Below are 15,418 nucleotides of genomic sequence, written 5' to 3'. Positions count from 1 at the left end.
ACTCTTACACTTCATTGTTACATTCCATTTTCTTCTAGTTTTCCCCAGTCTCTGATAATGAAATGAAATGATCCCATCCACTCCTGTCTTTTCTAACAAATTATCTTCTCTATTATTTACCCCTCTCCCCAATTTTCAAGTTTCTCTTATACATTTGAGTTTTTTTTTCTCATTAAAAATATGCCCATCACCCCTTTTCTTAGAAAACTATTGCTGGATCCTACTTCCCCCTCATTATTTTCTTGTATCTTTCTTGCCTTTTTAGCCAAGCTCCTAGAAATAGCTGGGTATACCCTAAATGCGCGCCTTCTCAACCTTTTAAAATCTGGCGATGGTTCTCATGGCTAAGCTGAGCCAATTCCCTCCAAATTTATCAATGATCTCTCTTTATTGCCAAATCTTCTTCTCCTTTTAAATCCTCTCTGCTTGTTGGGTTTTTGTGGCACTGTTTTCTCCTAGCTCTACTGTACCTTTTGGATTGATCTTTTGCATTCTTCTTTGATAAATTATCTTCTATATCACATCCCCAAACTGTGGGTATCCTTCAAAGCTCTGTCCTGCGACCTTCTTTTCTTCTTATTCTTTCTTTTCTCTTAGTGCTCACATCTGCTCCCATGATTTTTGTTTTTTTCATTTCTGTTCAGATGACTTCCTTTATCTATTTATCCAACTAAAGCTTCTTCAGAGTCCCAGTTCCACATAACTCACTGTTAAGGGGAAACTTCAAAGTTTTCCATTTAGGGGATTGTCATTCTTTCAGTATCATACTTCAGCATCACGTTAGGAGTTCTGATATCCTATCAGTGGCCACATCTTGCTGTTTCTATCTCTACACATTCCATATCTGACACCATCTCTCCATCCATCTAGCTACTGCTCACTTCATCTAGTTCCAAGCCACTTCATCTCTTACCTGGATCATTACAATAGCCTTCTAATTATTCTCCTGACTCAGCTTCCCCTTCTCCAATCTACACTCTACAAAGCTATCAAAGAGATTTGCCTTAACCACAGATTTGACTGTATCAGTCCCTTACTTAATAAACTTCTAGCTTCCTACTACTTCTTCTAGGTTTAAATATAAACCTCTATGTTAGATTTTATAGCCCTTCACAACTTGGCCCCACTCTAACTATCCAGCCTCATTATATATTATTCCTCTTCCTGGATTCAGCAGTCCATCCAAGATGGCCTTCTTCTCATTCCTCAGTCTCTTGAATCTGTGCCTTTGTAGCAGCCATACTCATACTTAGAATACTTGCAATCCCCCTACTTCTTAGAATCTCTCCCTTCAGAAACAGAACAAGCACCGCCTTCCATGGAATACCTTTCCAATCACCCACCTTTCCTAATTACCTCATCATTCATCTGTATAATTATTTATATACCTATTCCCTACATATTATGTACTTCCATCATCTCTCCTAATATATTGTAAGCTCCTTGAGAGTCAAGATTTGACCTCTTCCCTTCCTCCCTTTCTTCCTATCTTTTTCTTTCTTCCTTTCCTTTTCTCTCTTCTTTTATTTCTAGAAAAAGCCTAACATAGAGCTTAGTGAATACTATATGTTTAATAAATGCTGATAAATTTCTTGATTGGTTGTCTGGGTAGAATCCATTCTCAGTTCTTCATAAATTTCTCCTTTCTGTTCAGGTATTCCATAAAAAAACTACAATGAAAAAACTATGGTATTCACCATAACAAAATATCTTCAGGTTTCTATAAGCTCTTTTTCTTTTAAAATATATTATTTAATAGATTAATTGTACCTTACTCTTTGTGACCTTCATTTAGTTGTTGTTGTTTTTGTTGTTTTTTATCAGAGATATTGGAGCAGTTTGCCATCTTCTTCTCCAGCTCATTTTACAAATGAGGAAACTGAGGCAAAGAGGATGACTTGCCCAGGCCACACAGATAAGCATGTGGGGCTATAACTGCAGGACCATCACTGCACTTTGACCTTGCTGCCCTTTAAATAAATTATACTGTTAAAAAGCCATATTTTAGTTTTAGTTGTCAAGCTACCAAGTCTCTGTGGTACAAATGATATCAAAAGTGTTTCCTGGTATTAGTGTCTCTAGTACATATTTGTTATGCATATGCATATTTGTTTAAAGATTTCTGAGGACATTTTATTGCCAAATACTTTATTTGATTTTTTTCTTGTAAAAATCTGGGTATCTTCACTACTAGTATTTCCCCTAGATTGTCATCATCCCCTGTGGTGCCTAGATAGGTTGATACAGGGAAGTCATTTCCCACATCCCCCACCCTTCCTGCACTTTTCTAGGAATTTCTGGACTCTTTCATGACTCATCGGTACAAATTGTCAGGGCTTTGCCAACTGACCTCTTGTGTTTCCCTGCCTATGATATTAAAGCAGGGAAATCGGTCAAACAGATTGGAGCAAGGCCTCATTTGTCCCTATAAAATCTGTATTCTTCTGCTCTCTCTTGAAGCTGCCCTAATCTACAGGATATAGGATTCCAGCTATTTCTTATTTTCTCTGGGAATGGTGATAAATTGCTGCTAAAGCTTGGTGTGAGAGGAATAAGGACTGGACTTTTCCTGATGGCCCTTCCCCCTCTTGTCATAGCCTGAAGACCATCAGATGTAGGGTTTGGCTACTTACCTAAATGTAGCCTTTCCCTGATCTTCCCTTCCACACTGCTTCTGCCATAAAGCCCCATATTATTAGATCCTGAGACTTTCCTGTATGTTAAAATCATATAACAAAGTACTATTGCTTTAAATATTGGTCCATCCAATTATTTTTTGAAAAGCTCTTTTTTTTTTTTTTTAGTCTTCAAACCATAGAAACACATTGGGTCAATCTATATTTTTAGTGTCTGGAAGACACAGACATAAAGGTAAACAAAAATGAACCTTGTGTGGAAATTTAGAATCAGTTAAGGAAAAAAAGAAACAATTTCTCTCTAAGAAAAACACATCTTCCCCTGCTTTCCTTTTTAATGCCTAAGGCAAACTTTAGGATGTATGACAGAAACCTGAAATTGGACAACTGCTTCTATGTCTACAGGACAGCTGTTTGATGACATCATAAGCCGTGAAAATTGGCCTGCTATGAAGGGAATACACAGATGAAAAGGAAGTAAATTTATAACAGAGTAAGAGAATCTTCTGATTCTTACTATCTATCCTTCCTAGGTTCACTCAGAAGTGAAGTGACATGTGTATATGTTTAGAGAGAGCATGCCATATGAGACATAACAACATGATCGAGGCTTAAATGATGGAGGATAACTTTTTCAAGATTTGTTTGGATCGCCTGCCTGCTAAAGTTTGGAGATTCCATAAAGCAGTAAATAAAAACATTGTATAACATCCAGTCTCACACTAAAGAATAGACTTTAAATACAGAGAAAGTACCAGTGTAATGTACCCTACATCTTTCCTAATTTAAAGTGTACTTCTGAAATCAGATATGTTGGCCAAAAAGGCAACTATCAGGTTTGAGCCTTCCATATACAGTGCCCCAGCAGAACTCTGGGTAACTTAATGAGGGATCAAAGCAGAGACCAATTAATCAGATAATCTATCATTGCTATAGCCACTGACAGTCAGGTTCTAAATGACACCTGGGGGAAAGGAGAAAAATGGAGGCCCTGAAGCATTCTGGAAGAGGCTATTCAAGGAGAAAAAGAGAGGCAGTAGTCACTAAAGATTATAGAAGTATTTGAGTAACTCTTCAGTGAGTCAGTTAATAAATGCTCAGGCCCTACACTAAGTGCTGGAGAGACAAATAGGAGAAGAGGAAGCCTGACCTGCAGGCAACTTAATAGGGGAACACAAAGCTGAAAAAAAAATGAATAGGAGAGGGAAAGGGGAAGAAGGACCCAGTGAGATAGTATCTTAGAGCAAAGCTTCTTAAATTGGGGACTGCAACCCCCTGATGGATCACATAACTGAATGTGGGGGAGGGGTCAAGAAATTATGTTTTATTATCATAAAGATTTGATTTGTAAACTTATTTTTATACTTTATATCTGGGGTCATGCAAAATTTTCTCAGATAAATTTTTTTCAGATGTACCGGGGTCACAAGTGGGAAGGATTTAAGAAACAAGAGAAAGGAAACCTTGAGCTAAAGATGGAAAGGATTTCAGAGATCATCTTTCCCAAAACATCATTTTCTATATGATGAAGTAAAGGTTCCCCCAAATGCAAATGACTTATCTGAATGTATAGAAGACACATCTGTCAGGCATGGGTCTTTGTTTTCCCAGGGGTTATATCAGCCTTGCATTATCTTAGTCCCTAATGAATAGTTTTTAAATTGAATTTTAGGAGAAGGCCTTCAGTATTAGCTCATATTATAAACATCTTTAGGAGGTCAGTCTGTTATCTGATTAATTCAAAAATGGTAATTCTATGTCATATATATATATATATATATATATATATATATATATATATATATATATAAATGGCTAACTTTTAGATAGTAAGCATAAAGAACTTTTCAGAACTGCAAGTACTATCTCACTGTGAGGCAGGTGCTATTATTATCTTCATTTTGCAGATGAGGCAAAGAGAGATTTCAGTTTGCCTGGAGTCATAGAATTTAGCAAGTAGCAGAATATCTGATTCTGAATCCAAACCTCTTTCCAAGGCTCTGGGCTACTTCTTATGACTTTGGGATTTGGGGGAAGTGCCCAAACCTGATCCCAGGGAAGATGCATCATGCTAAGTGATTTTTACAAAATCTGGCTGATGAGGCCCTAGCAAATAATCCTTCTTTAAAATTTTCCTCCTGAATTATAATCCTTTAATAATCCTTTTCTTTGAATAACAGAAATGAATGAAATATGTTATTCCTTTGAGAATATTAAAGTCCATCCCAGTTACAGATCATTTCTGTTGTGATATGGGAGCCACCTGCCATTGGCTGCTGGAGGTCTAACTAACTTCTAACCTAGAGAATGGATCTCTTCATGTGAGAGGATGATGATGATGATGATGATGATACAAGGAGACTGAGAGGAAGTTGCTGTTCTGTCACCTCTCTTCTCTTCTCTCTGCCTCTAATTTATTTAATTCCCAATCTACAAGCAACATCTGCATCAGAAAAGGCTGCTTTGCAACTCCTTCAAGTGTTCTGATTCCCAGATGTGTAGCATCTCAGAGAATTGACCTGCCCCTTCACTCAGGCATGGTCCTTTACACATTTCTACCTCCTAATTCACTCCCCCACAAAAGTTACTCTGCTATATGCTTCTTCATGATTTGTCTCATTTTGGAATTGTTAGAACAATGGATGTAAATGGTGAATGATTCCTCCACTTCGTGTTTTCAGAATAATCACTTCCTGCCTCCTCCCAATGGTGGAAGCACAAATACACACATTAATTTGTTAGATCTATGTGGGTGACAAATTGTCTCAACAATTTCCATCAGTCTTGGGAAGAATACCAGAGAGAAAATAATAAGCTTATTACAGATACAAAGCAAATTGGTTACTTGAATGAGGGTTCAGTGATTAGAATGACAGATGATATGATGGAAGTCATCATCAATGACTATTCTTAATGATTACTCCTATGGCCATGTAACAACTTACATCCCTTTCTTTCTTTGTCTAGTGATGAGTTTGACATCATTTTGCAATTGGAGCTGATACTATCCAAACCAGTGAACAAACAACTTTGATGTACTAAGAAAGAGTAGTTATTTACATAGAGATAACAATTCCTCTGAATTTGGCTTTGAAATGCTCATACACAGAACGAATTTCTGATTGGATGATGTTTGAGTATGCCTATGTTTAAGTAAATTTTCAAATTCTGGGAGATTGAAGAAGGTTTTTACTTGGAAGAATGAATTACAAGAGTATTCTGATTAACATCAAATAATATGTTATTCACTTTGCAAATCTTTAAAAGTGTTCTAAGTATTACTCATCATCATTATTAATAATAATGATAATACAAATTATAAGCAATAGAGATTTGAGGATTTATCATTGGATAGGCTGGATCTTAAACTATTGTTCACTTAATAAATATAAAAATATTGTTTCATTACAACTGGGACGGGTTTAGAATCTGGAAGACCTGAATTCAAAACTTTCATTTGATAAAAACTATTTGCCTGATTTAGGGCAACCTAACCTCTGTGTAGCTTAGGAAACTCTCTGGAACACACTAATTAATACATTGAAGGGTTAGAATCTGCTGTTGGAGGGGATTCTCATACTTAAACACACAGATAGCAGTACAGATTCTTTTTGTTTTTGTGTAAAAACTAGAAATAACTCAGAAATAAGTTTATACTCACTACTACTAGGGAGTATTCAGCAGGATTAATCTATCAATATTCATTGAGATATTGTAATTGATTGGTGCTAGAGAAGAACAAGAGATATAGAATAAATTTCCTGTCCTTAAGACACTTGCCATGGAAATGAAGAGAGGATATGGAAACATGTAAAAATATAATTAACAGTTGTTTTTTGACCTTTTTAGTTATGTCTAACTATGAGAGCCCATTTCGAGTTTTCTTGTCAAAGATATTGGAGTAGTTTGCCATTTCCTTCACCAGCTCATTTTACAGATAAGGTAAATAAGATAAACTGGGTTAAGTTATAAGATCTTTTATGCCACTTTTTCATTCTGCCCCTTCTGTCTTCATGTTTTTTTTTTTTTGTTTGTTTGTTTGTTTGTTTTTTTGGTTTTGTTTTCTCTCTCTCTCTCTCTCTTTTTTTTCCCCCCCTGAGGCTGGGGTTAAGTGACTTGCCCAGGGTCACACAGCTAGGAAGTGTTAAGTGTCTGAGACCAGATTTGAACTCGGGTCCTCCTGAATTCAAGCTGGTGCTCTATCCACTGCGCCACCTAGCTGCCCCCTGTTTTTGTTTTTTTTAATAGCTTTTTATATACAAGATATATGGATGGGTACTTTTTCAGCATTGACAATTGCAAAACCTTTTTGATGGGGGTTGATATCCCTTTAAGATTCCTTTCTGATTCCCCAACCCCCACGGCTGACCTTGAATTTACAAATCCTGGTCACTGAGCTATCCCATCCTCCATCAGATCTGAACTAACTTGAGTTTTCCCAACCCCCACAGTTTAAACTCATTGAATTCTATTCAATGATGACCCTGGCTGAAAGCCTTCCAGGAACTTGGGGCATCACCCACAAGCCCCTTTTAGGTATAAAAAGAGCCAAACTAGAGCTCTCTCTTTGCAGGAGCCCTTCCCCCCAAACATGGTATGCTTCTGGCCTTGTAAGTATTCCTGCCCGCCCAGTGTCTTTCTACCTTAAACTTTACTTCTAAATCCCTACAATAAACCTTTTTTTTTTTTTTTTTTTATCAATTAGGTTTTCGGGCCTGTAAATTCATTTACAGGGGACACTGCACCATCATGGGACTATCTTACTATCTTTGCGCTGACCAAATGGGGTTCCCCCTTTCCTATCTCTCATCATTTTGTTCCAACTTTTCCCCTCCTTCCCCCTGCCCCCTCCCCCAGATGGCAGGTTGACCAATGAATGTTAAATATGTTAAAGTATAAGTTAGATACAATATATGTATTTTGTCTCCATGTCTTGATGAATCTATGTACCAAAGTTAGAATTGACCATCATCCAACAAGTCAGCTCTGGTATGGATCTCCCTTATTTTAGACTAAATTCAACTTCCAGAGGTAGAGCCAAGATGGTGGAGTGAAGCCAGGAAGCTGCTCAAACTCTCCCAGGTTCCCTTGAAAATCACATGAAACCAAGACTCTGAACAGAATCTGATGGAATGAAACCACTCTCCAGCTCAAGATAGATTGGAAAAACTTCATTGCAGTGAAAAGGGTATTCAGCCCAGCTCAGACAGAGTCTGAGAAAGCCAATGAGAGGATCTTAATTGCTCAGTAATATGGCAGAACCGTGGGGAAGTCTCCAATCCTACCTCAGAAGGCAAGGAAATCAGACTGTTTCCTAGAAAAAACAGGCAAAACTACCCCTTGCAAATACAAGGGGACCCTGTGCTCAAAGCCAAGACTCAAAGACAGCACCCATTTTACCCCAGGAGCAGAGCTAAACTTAAAAAAAAAAAAAAAAAAAAAAAAAAAAAAGAGGAAATACAAAAATAAAAGTAAAGAAAATGATCAAGAAACAAAAAAAACCCTAACCATATAAAGCTACTATGGATATAGGGAAGACCAAACCAATAACTCATGAGGATAAAATGCTCACAGAGAAAATTTCAATGAGTCATATGAATTGGCTTTAAGCGCAAAGAGATTTCTTGGAAGTGCTCATAAAAGACTTTAAAAGGTCAGTAAGAGGGGTAGAAGAAAAAAATGAAAAAATAAATGAGAGGTATGTAAGAGACTCCACACTTAGAAAAGGAAGGCAATTCCTTAAAAATTAAAATTGACCAAATGCAAAAAAAAAAAAAAAAATCCACTGAAGAAAACAATACCTTGAAAAGTAAAATTAATCTAATGGAAAAAAGAGATACAAATATCAAGTGAAGAAAATCAATTAAAAACTACATTGGGGCAAATGGAAGCTAATGACTCTATGAGACATCAAGAATCAGTCAAAGAAACTAAAAAAGAATGAAAAAAATGGAAGAAAATGTAAAATATTTAATTGGAAAAACAGTCAATCTGGGAAATAGAGACAGAAGGGACTGTTTAAAAGCTATCAGTCTACCTGAGAGTTATGACCAAAAAAAGAGCCTGGATGGCATTCTTCAAAAGATCATCAAAGAAAATTGCCCTGATATTCTAGAAACAGAGGGGGAACATAGTCATTGAAAGAATCCATCCACCTTTGGAAAGAGATCCCATGTAGCGAGCTGTCGTCTCTAGAAGCTGCCGGATCGCTCTCTGGGAAGAGATCTGCTGTGTCTACTCAAATCTTGAAGACAGATTCTTCTTCCTGTAGTGAACCGTTGTCTCCAGGCAGTTGCTGTTAACTCTTGTCCTTAGAAGTGACTTCCCTTCCTGCAGAGAGCCCCGTCAGGCCTGATGTAATGCAGAGAGTCTTCTCTTATCTCTGGGAGTCCTCTCTTTTATTCTCCCAGAGAATGGGCGTGGATAATGCAAGGGCTTCTGGGAAGAACCACCTCAGCCAATGAGCCTGCTCCTTCCATCAAGTCAACCTGAGTTCTCACCTTGTAATTGTCCAACCTGAATTCTCACCTTGTCACTATCCAGACAACCCGAGTTCTCACCTAGTAATCCCAACAATCCCACAAGGAAAATATCAAGGAACAGTGTTGTAAAACTCCAGAACTATAATCTCAAGGAAAAAAAAAGTTTGGTAAGCTTTCAGACAAAAGCAATTCAAATATCAAGGAGTAACAGTCAGGATTATGCAGGATCTGATAGCTAGAGGATGATTGAGCCTGGAATACCATGTTCCAGAATGTAAGGAACTTCAGGTTACAACCAAGAATTAACTACCCAGTGAGATTGAGAATCATATTTTAAGGGGTGTGGGGGGAAGATGGATCTTCAATCAAGTAACAGACTTTCAATCACTTTAATTGATTGAAAAAAAAAAAACAGAACTAAACAGAAAATTTAATTTTCAATTACAGGATACAAGAGAAGCATAGAAAGGTAATCAGGAAACTATACACATACACACACACACACACACACACACACATATATATGTATATATACATATATAAAATTTAAAGTTTAAACTATTTATACCCTCATATGGGAAAATGAGATCTGTATGGTTGTGAATGGACTCGGAGGTGGTAATATTAATGAAAAAGGCATTAAGGGATGAGAAAGGACTACACTGGAAGAAGAGGAAAGGGGAGGTATTGTGAAACAAATTAGATCACATGAAGAGGCACAAAAGACAAATTAGGAAAGAAAACAGAGGGGCTGGATAGAAAGGAGGGCAGAAATACCAGGAGAAAGGGGTAAGAAAAGAGGGGAGAGGCAATAGAAGATAGGGCAGAGAGTGGGTGGGATGGGTTAAAAGCAATACTATTAAGGAGGTATAGGATGAAAAGAGAGAACAAATGTATTTACAGGGGAGAAAATTGGATGGAAGGAAATACAGAGCTACTAATCATAATTGTGAATGTTAATGGGATAAACTCTCGCATAAAACAAAAGCAAATAGCAGAGTGGATTTAAAAAAAAAAGAATCCTACAATATGTTGTTTACAAGAAACACATTTGAAACAGAAAGATACAAAATAAAGGTAAAAGGCTGGAGTATTGTGCTTCAGTTGGAGCAAAATTAAATAAATAAATAAGTAGATAGATAAATGAATAAATAAATAAATTAGATAAATGAATGAATGAATAAATAAATAAATGAATGAATGAATAAAGCGAGCAAGCAAGCAAGCAAGCAAGCCAGGGTAACCATTCTGATCTCAGATAAAGAAAAAGTAAAAATAGACCTAATTAAAAGAGATAAGGAAGGAAAATACTTCTTCATAAAGAGTACTGTAAACATGAAGGAGTAACCATACTAAATGTATATGAAAGTGATAGAGCAACCTAATTCCTAGAGAACATTTTTAAGCCAGTTATAGGAAGAATTAGATAGCAAAACTATTTTAGCAGGGGACCTTAATCTTCTCCTCTCAGAATCAGACAAATCTAACTACAAAATAAACAAGAAAGGAAGTAGGAAGATAATAGAATCCTAGAAAACCTAGATGAATTGAATAGGGATAGAAAGGAATACACCTTTATCTTGGCAGTAATGATACCTACACAAAAATTGACCATGTATTAGAGCATAAAAACCTTACAATCAAATACAGAAAGGTCCTTTTCAAACCATAATGCAATAAACATTACATTCAATAAAGGACCAGTGAAAGATAGGCAAAAAACCAATTGGAAATTAAATAATCTAACTCTAAAGAATGAGTGGGTCAAACAGAAACAATCCATACTTTCATCCAAGAGAACAATAATGATTAATCAGCATATCTGAACCTCTGGGATTCAGCCAAAACATAGCTTAGGGGAAATTTTCTATAATAGTCACATGAATAAAATGGAGAAAGAGATTAATGAATTGGACAATGCAACTAAAAACTGTAAAAAGAACAAATTAAAAATCCCAAATAAATATCAAATTAGAAATCCCAAAACTCAAAGGAGAGATTGATAAAATTGAAACTAAGAAAACTATTGAACTAATTAATAAAACTAAGAGTTGATTTTATGAAAAAACAAACAAGGAAGAACTTTGGTTAATTTGATTAGAAAAGGGAAAGAAACAAAAACAAAAACAAAAACAAATTACCAGCATCAAAAATGAAAAGGGTGAACTTAATCACCAATTAAAAAGGAAATTAAACCAACAATTAAAAGCCATTTTGCCTAATTGCATGTGTAATGCCAGAGAAACTGAGCAAGATAGAGATTAGAGAGTATTCAATACAGAATTTATTAAATGGAGAGATTTACTGGGACCAAATGGATCCATGGATTGATCCCAGGGCTGAAAGAGACTATCTTCTCAAAGAATCCAGCAGTGAATGTCGGGCACAAGATTCTTTTATAGGGTAACAAGAACAATGACATAATGGGAGAGGTACCTGGATAGGGATGACCTAATGGGGGGAGGCACCTAGGATGACTTAAGGAAAGGTACTGAGAGCTCCTGATATTCTAATGCTATCTAAAATGAATAAAGACTTTTATCCCATCAAATATTAAAAGGGAATGGTTATAGCCTAAGGTCTAAGATATAAGACCTTGATCCTATCAAACATTAAGAGGGAATGGTTATAACCTGAGGCAGAGTAACTGAGTAGGACAATTAGGGAAACTGGGTCAGGACATTAAAAGAGAACTATGGCACAACACATAGCAGTAAATTTGACAATCTAACCAAAATGGATGAATATTTACAAAAATATAAATGCCTAGATTAACAGAATATGAAACACATTAAAAGAACAATTAATTCTGATTCTTTGTAAACTATCTGGAAAAATAGGCAAAGAAGGAGTCCTTCCAAATTCTTTCTATGATTCAAATATGATACTGATACCTAAAACAAGAAGGAATAAAAACAGAGGAAAAAAATTACAGACTATCTCCCTAATGAATATTTAATTTTGAAATATTGAAAATTTTATATAAAATATTAGGGAAGAAATTATGACAACAGTCGGATAATATACTATAACCAAGTGGTATTTATACCAATAATGCAAGGCTGGTTCAATATCAGGAAAACTATTGCCATAATCAACCATATCAATAACAAAATCAACAGAAATTATATGATAATTTCAATAGACTCAGAAAAAGTTTTTGACAAAATACAGCACCCATTCCTATTAAAAACACTAGAGAACATATGGAATTTTCCTTAAAATAATAAGCAGTGTCTATCTAACATCAGCAGTAAGTATTATTTATAATGGAGAGAAGCTGAATGCATTCCCAATAAGATCAGGAGTGAAACAAGGATACCCATTATCATCACTATTATTCAGTATTATATAAGAAATGTTTGTATTAATAAAAAAGAAAAAAAAAAGAAATTAAAGGAATTAGAATAGGCAAGAAGGAGATTAAAACTATCGTTCTTTGTAGATGATATGATGATATACTTAGAGAATCCTAGAAAATCATCCAAAAATCCACTGGAAACAATTTACAGCCTTAGCAAAGTTGTAAGATATAAAATAAACTCACACAAATCATCACCATCCCTATATATTACTTTTAAAACCCAGAAGCAAGAAATAGAAAGAGAAATTCCATTTAAAATAACTGTAGACAAAATAAAATATTTGGTTGTCTACCTGCCAAGACAAAAGGAGGAACTATACAAACACAATTATAAAACTCTTCTCACATAAGTAAAGCCAGATCTAAACAACTAGAAAAATATCAATTGCTTATGAGTTGGCAGAGCTAATATAATAAAAATGACAATTTTAACTAAATTGTTCTACTTGTTCAGTGCCATATTAATCAAACTGCCAAAAAATATTTTATAGAGCTAGAAAAAATAGTAACAAAATTCTTCTGAAAAAAAAAAAAAAAAAAAAGCAAGGGTCAAGAACATCAAGGGAATTAATGAAAAAACTTAAAAGGATGGTGGCTTAGCAGTACTAGATCTAAAGCTATATTATAAAGCAGTAATCATTAAAACCATTTTGTACTGGCTAAGAAATAGGTGGATCAATGGAATAGGTTAAAATCAGAAACCTTTCTAAAATCAGAAAGGCTTGGGAAGCTTTCCATGAATGATGTTAAACAAAGTAAGCAGAACCAGGAATACTTTGTACACAGTAATAGCAAGAATGTGCGATGTTCATCTATGAAAAACTTGGTTCTTTTCAGTGGTGCAATGATCCCAATAAACTTCGGACAGAAAATATCTTGGAGATTGAATGTAAATCAGCATATGTTATGTTTACTTCTTTTTTATGTTTTTTTCTTCTCCTGTGGTTTTTCCCTTTTGTTCTGATTTTTCTCTCTCAACATGATTCATAAAGAAATGTGTACTAAAGTAAAATAAAATGGAAAAAAAAAGACAATTCAGGTTTTACGTTTTCTGTGAAGCTTTCCCTGATTCCATTAACTGAAAAGGATTACTTGTTCCCTACAGTAATCTTAGGATCTGTTTTGCACATGAGATTCAGTGACTTGTCCAGTGTCACATAGCAAATAGGTGGCTGAGGTCAAATTTAAATTCTGGGTTTTTTTGTTTGTTTTTTTTTTTTTTTACTCCAAACCTAGATCAACTTTGCCACCTAACTTTTGGACAGAATAAAATATATTTGAGAATGCTATAAAATTCTACATGAACTTAGCCAGCTTTCTTAATAATAACAACCATGCTCAATTTTTACCTTATTTTATGTAATTACTACAAATAACAATGTTTTGTTCAGAAGTAAATGGAAACCAATAAAGGGAGATATCCTCTTGAAGGCATTTTCTGTGTAAGAATCCAGCTAGCAAAACTGTTTGGGCAGCTACTTATAATGAAGTCCAATTCATATTAATGATTTGAGGCTTAAGCTAATAACTAATGGAGATCTAAGGGATAAAGAAGCTCACAATGTAATAAGAAAAACTGGCAGAAAGGATTATGTGCTAATCAAAATAAATTGTTTTAAGATTAATTTGCACATGACAATGTCATTTCTATTTATTGTATTGAAAATAAATGCATTGTAGTTAACTTTGTCATATCCTTGAGAAACAAATGAATAAACATTTTTATGGCTCATGAAGTATAAATTGTGATTTTCTAAAAGAAAAAAACTATAAATTAATGTGGTTCAATAATATTAGTGAAGAAAAAATAGCTTGAGGCTCTCATTTCTTTTATTTTTTTCTGGGAGGTATCTGAAGTCACTAAAAGCTGATTAGCATCATAAAAACCAGTGCAAAGAAATATTAAATCATTCAACAAACATTCATGTGTCTATTTGGGGTAGAACATTGCACTCGACATTTGGAGGATGGCAAGGGATATAAAGTTTTAGAAAAAAATGTGGTTTTTGGCCTCATGGTGGATCAGAGTAAAATTAAAATGACTTTGTAATCCTGCTTTATTTTTTCTCAGATTAGTCTAATGTTTTTAGAATAATCAATTATGCAACTCACCAGCCTGAACCCATTCAATTCACTTTTCTATTCCTATTTATCCAATCATTCAATCTATATTGGAATGGTTACTATCTTCCCAACATTGTGCAATGAATTTTTTTTTTTTTAAAGCAGTCCCTGCCCTCAAAATGCTTATTTACTTTTGAGGAAAATAGTGCATACCCAGATCTAAGTATATTTGCGTTCAAATAACATCTTTTATATGAAGCCTTTCCTGATTCTTCCATGTCCCAAATTCCTTGTATTTAGAATGTCTATGTTTATGTTCTCGTTTTCTCTTTCAATAGAATGTAATCTCTTTGAGGGCAGGAGTAGCTTCATTTGGTTTTTAAATCCTCAGAACCAGCACAGTGATTGATGCAGGTATGTAATTAGTTAATGCTGATTGATTGATCTATAGCACTTTCATCTATGACTAGAGAAAAGACAAGGATGGAGGGAATCTTGTCAAATAGGCAGATAACACAAATAGGAGTATCTAGCATTCTGGCATATAGTAGGAACTCAATAAAAGCCTGTTGACTTGGATGAGAGTGATGATGTGAAAAGCACTTGTTAAAGACTAGAGTATTGAGCCAAGAGAGACAAATGTAAAGACATACATTTGGGTTTCATTATCATTATCATCATCAGCAGCAGCAGCAGCCACCACTTCAGGAGGATGAGAGATGAGGGAAATGGTAGCAATTTGCTTTTTTTTTTTTTTTTTTTTTTAAAGCATGAGTCCCCCTCTGCCCAAAACAAAAACAAAAACAAAAAACCCTGGGAATTATAATGGATTGTAAACTCATTATGAATCTGTAATGGAATGTGATGTGGCA

General features: G+C 35.1%; 1 long non-coding RNA gene across 8 annotated transcripts in view; it reads left to right on the top strand.

Annotated features, from left to right (window-relative positions):
• Window positions 1-15,418, top strand: part of LOC141551936 (uncharacterized) — a 484,713-nt gene that overhangs the window by 389,669 nt on the left and 79,626 nt on the right. For 2 of the 8 annotated variants that reach the window (XR_012485014.1, XR_012485013.1), the window contains exon 5: window positions 14,885-14,960. The exons of the other annotated variants lie outside the window; for them this stretch is intronic. This is a non-coding gene — a long non-coding RNA (uncharacterized LOC141551936). The remainder of the gene's footprint in view (window positions 1-14,884; window positions 14,961-15,418) is intronic. 8 annotated transcript variants of the gene reach the window in all.

This window comes from Sminthopsis crassicaudata, chromosome 1 (assembly GCF_048593235.1).
Source record: "Sminthopsis crassicaudata isolate SCR6 chromosome 1, ASM4859323v1, whole genome shotgun sequence".
NCBI lineage: Eukaryota > Metazoa > Chordata > Mammalia > Dasyuromorphia > Dasyuridae > Sminthopsis > Sminthopsis crassicaudata.
The sequence above is the reverse complement of the archived record's forward strand: the minus strand, read 5'-3'. Positions and strand labels throughout refer to the sequence as shown.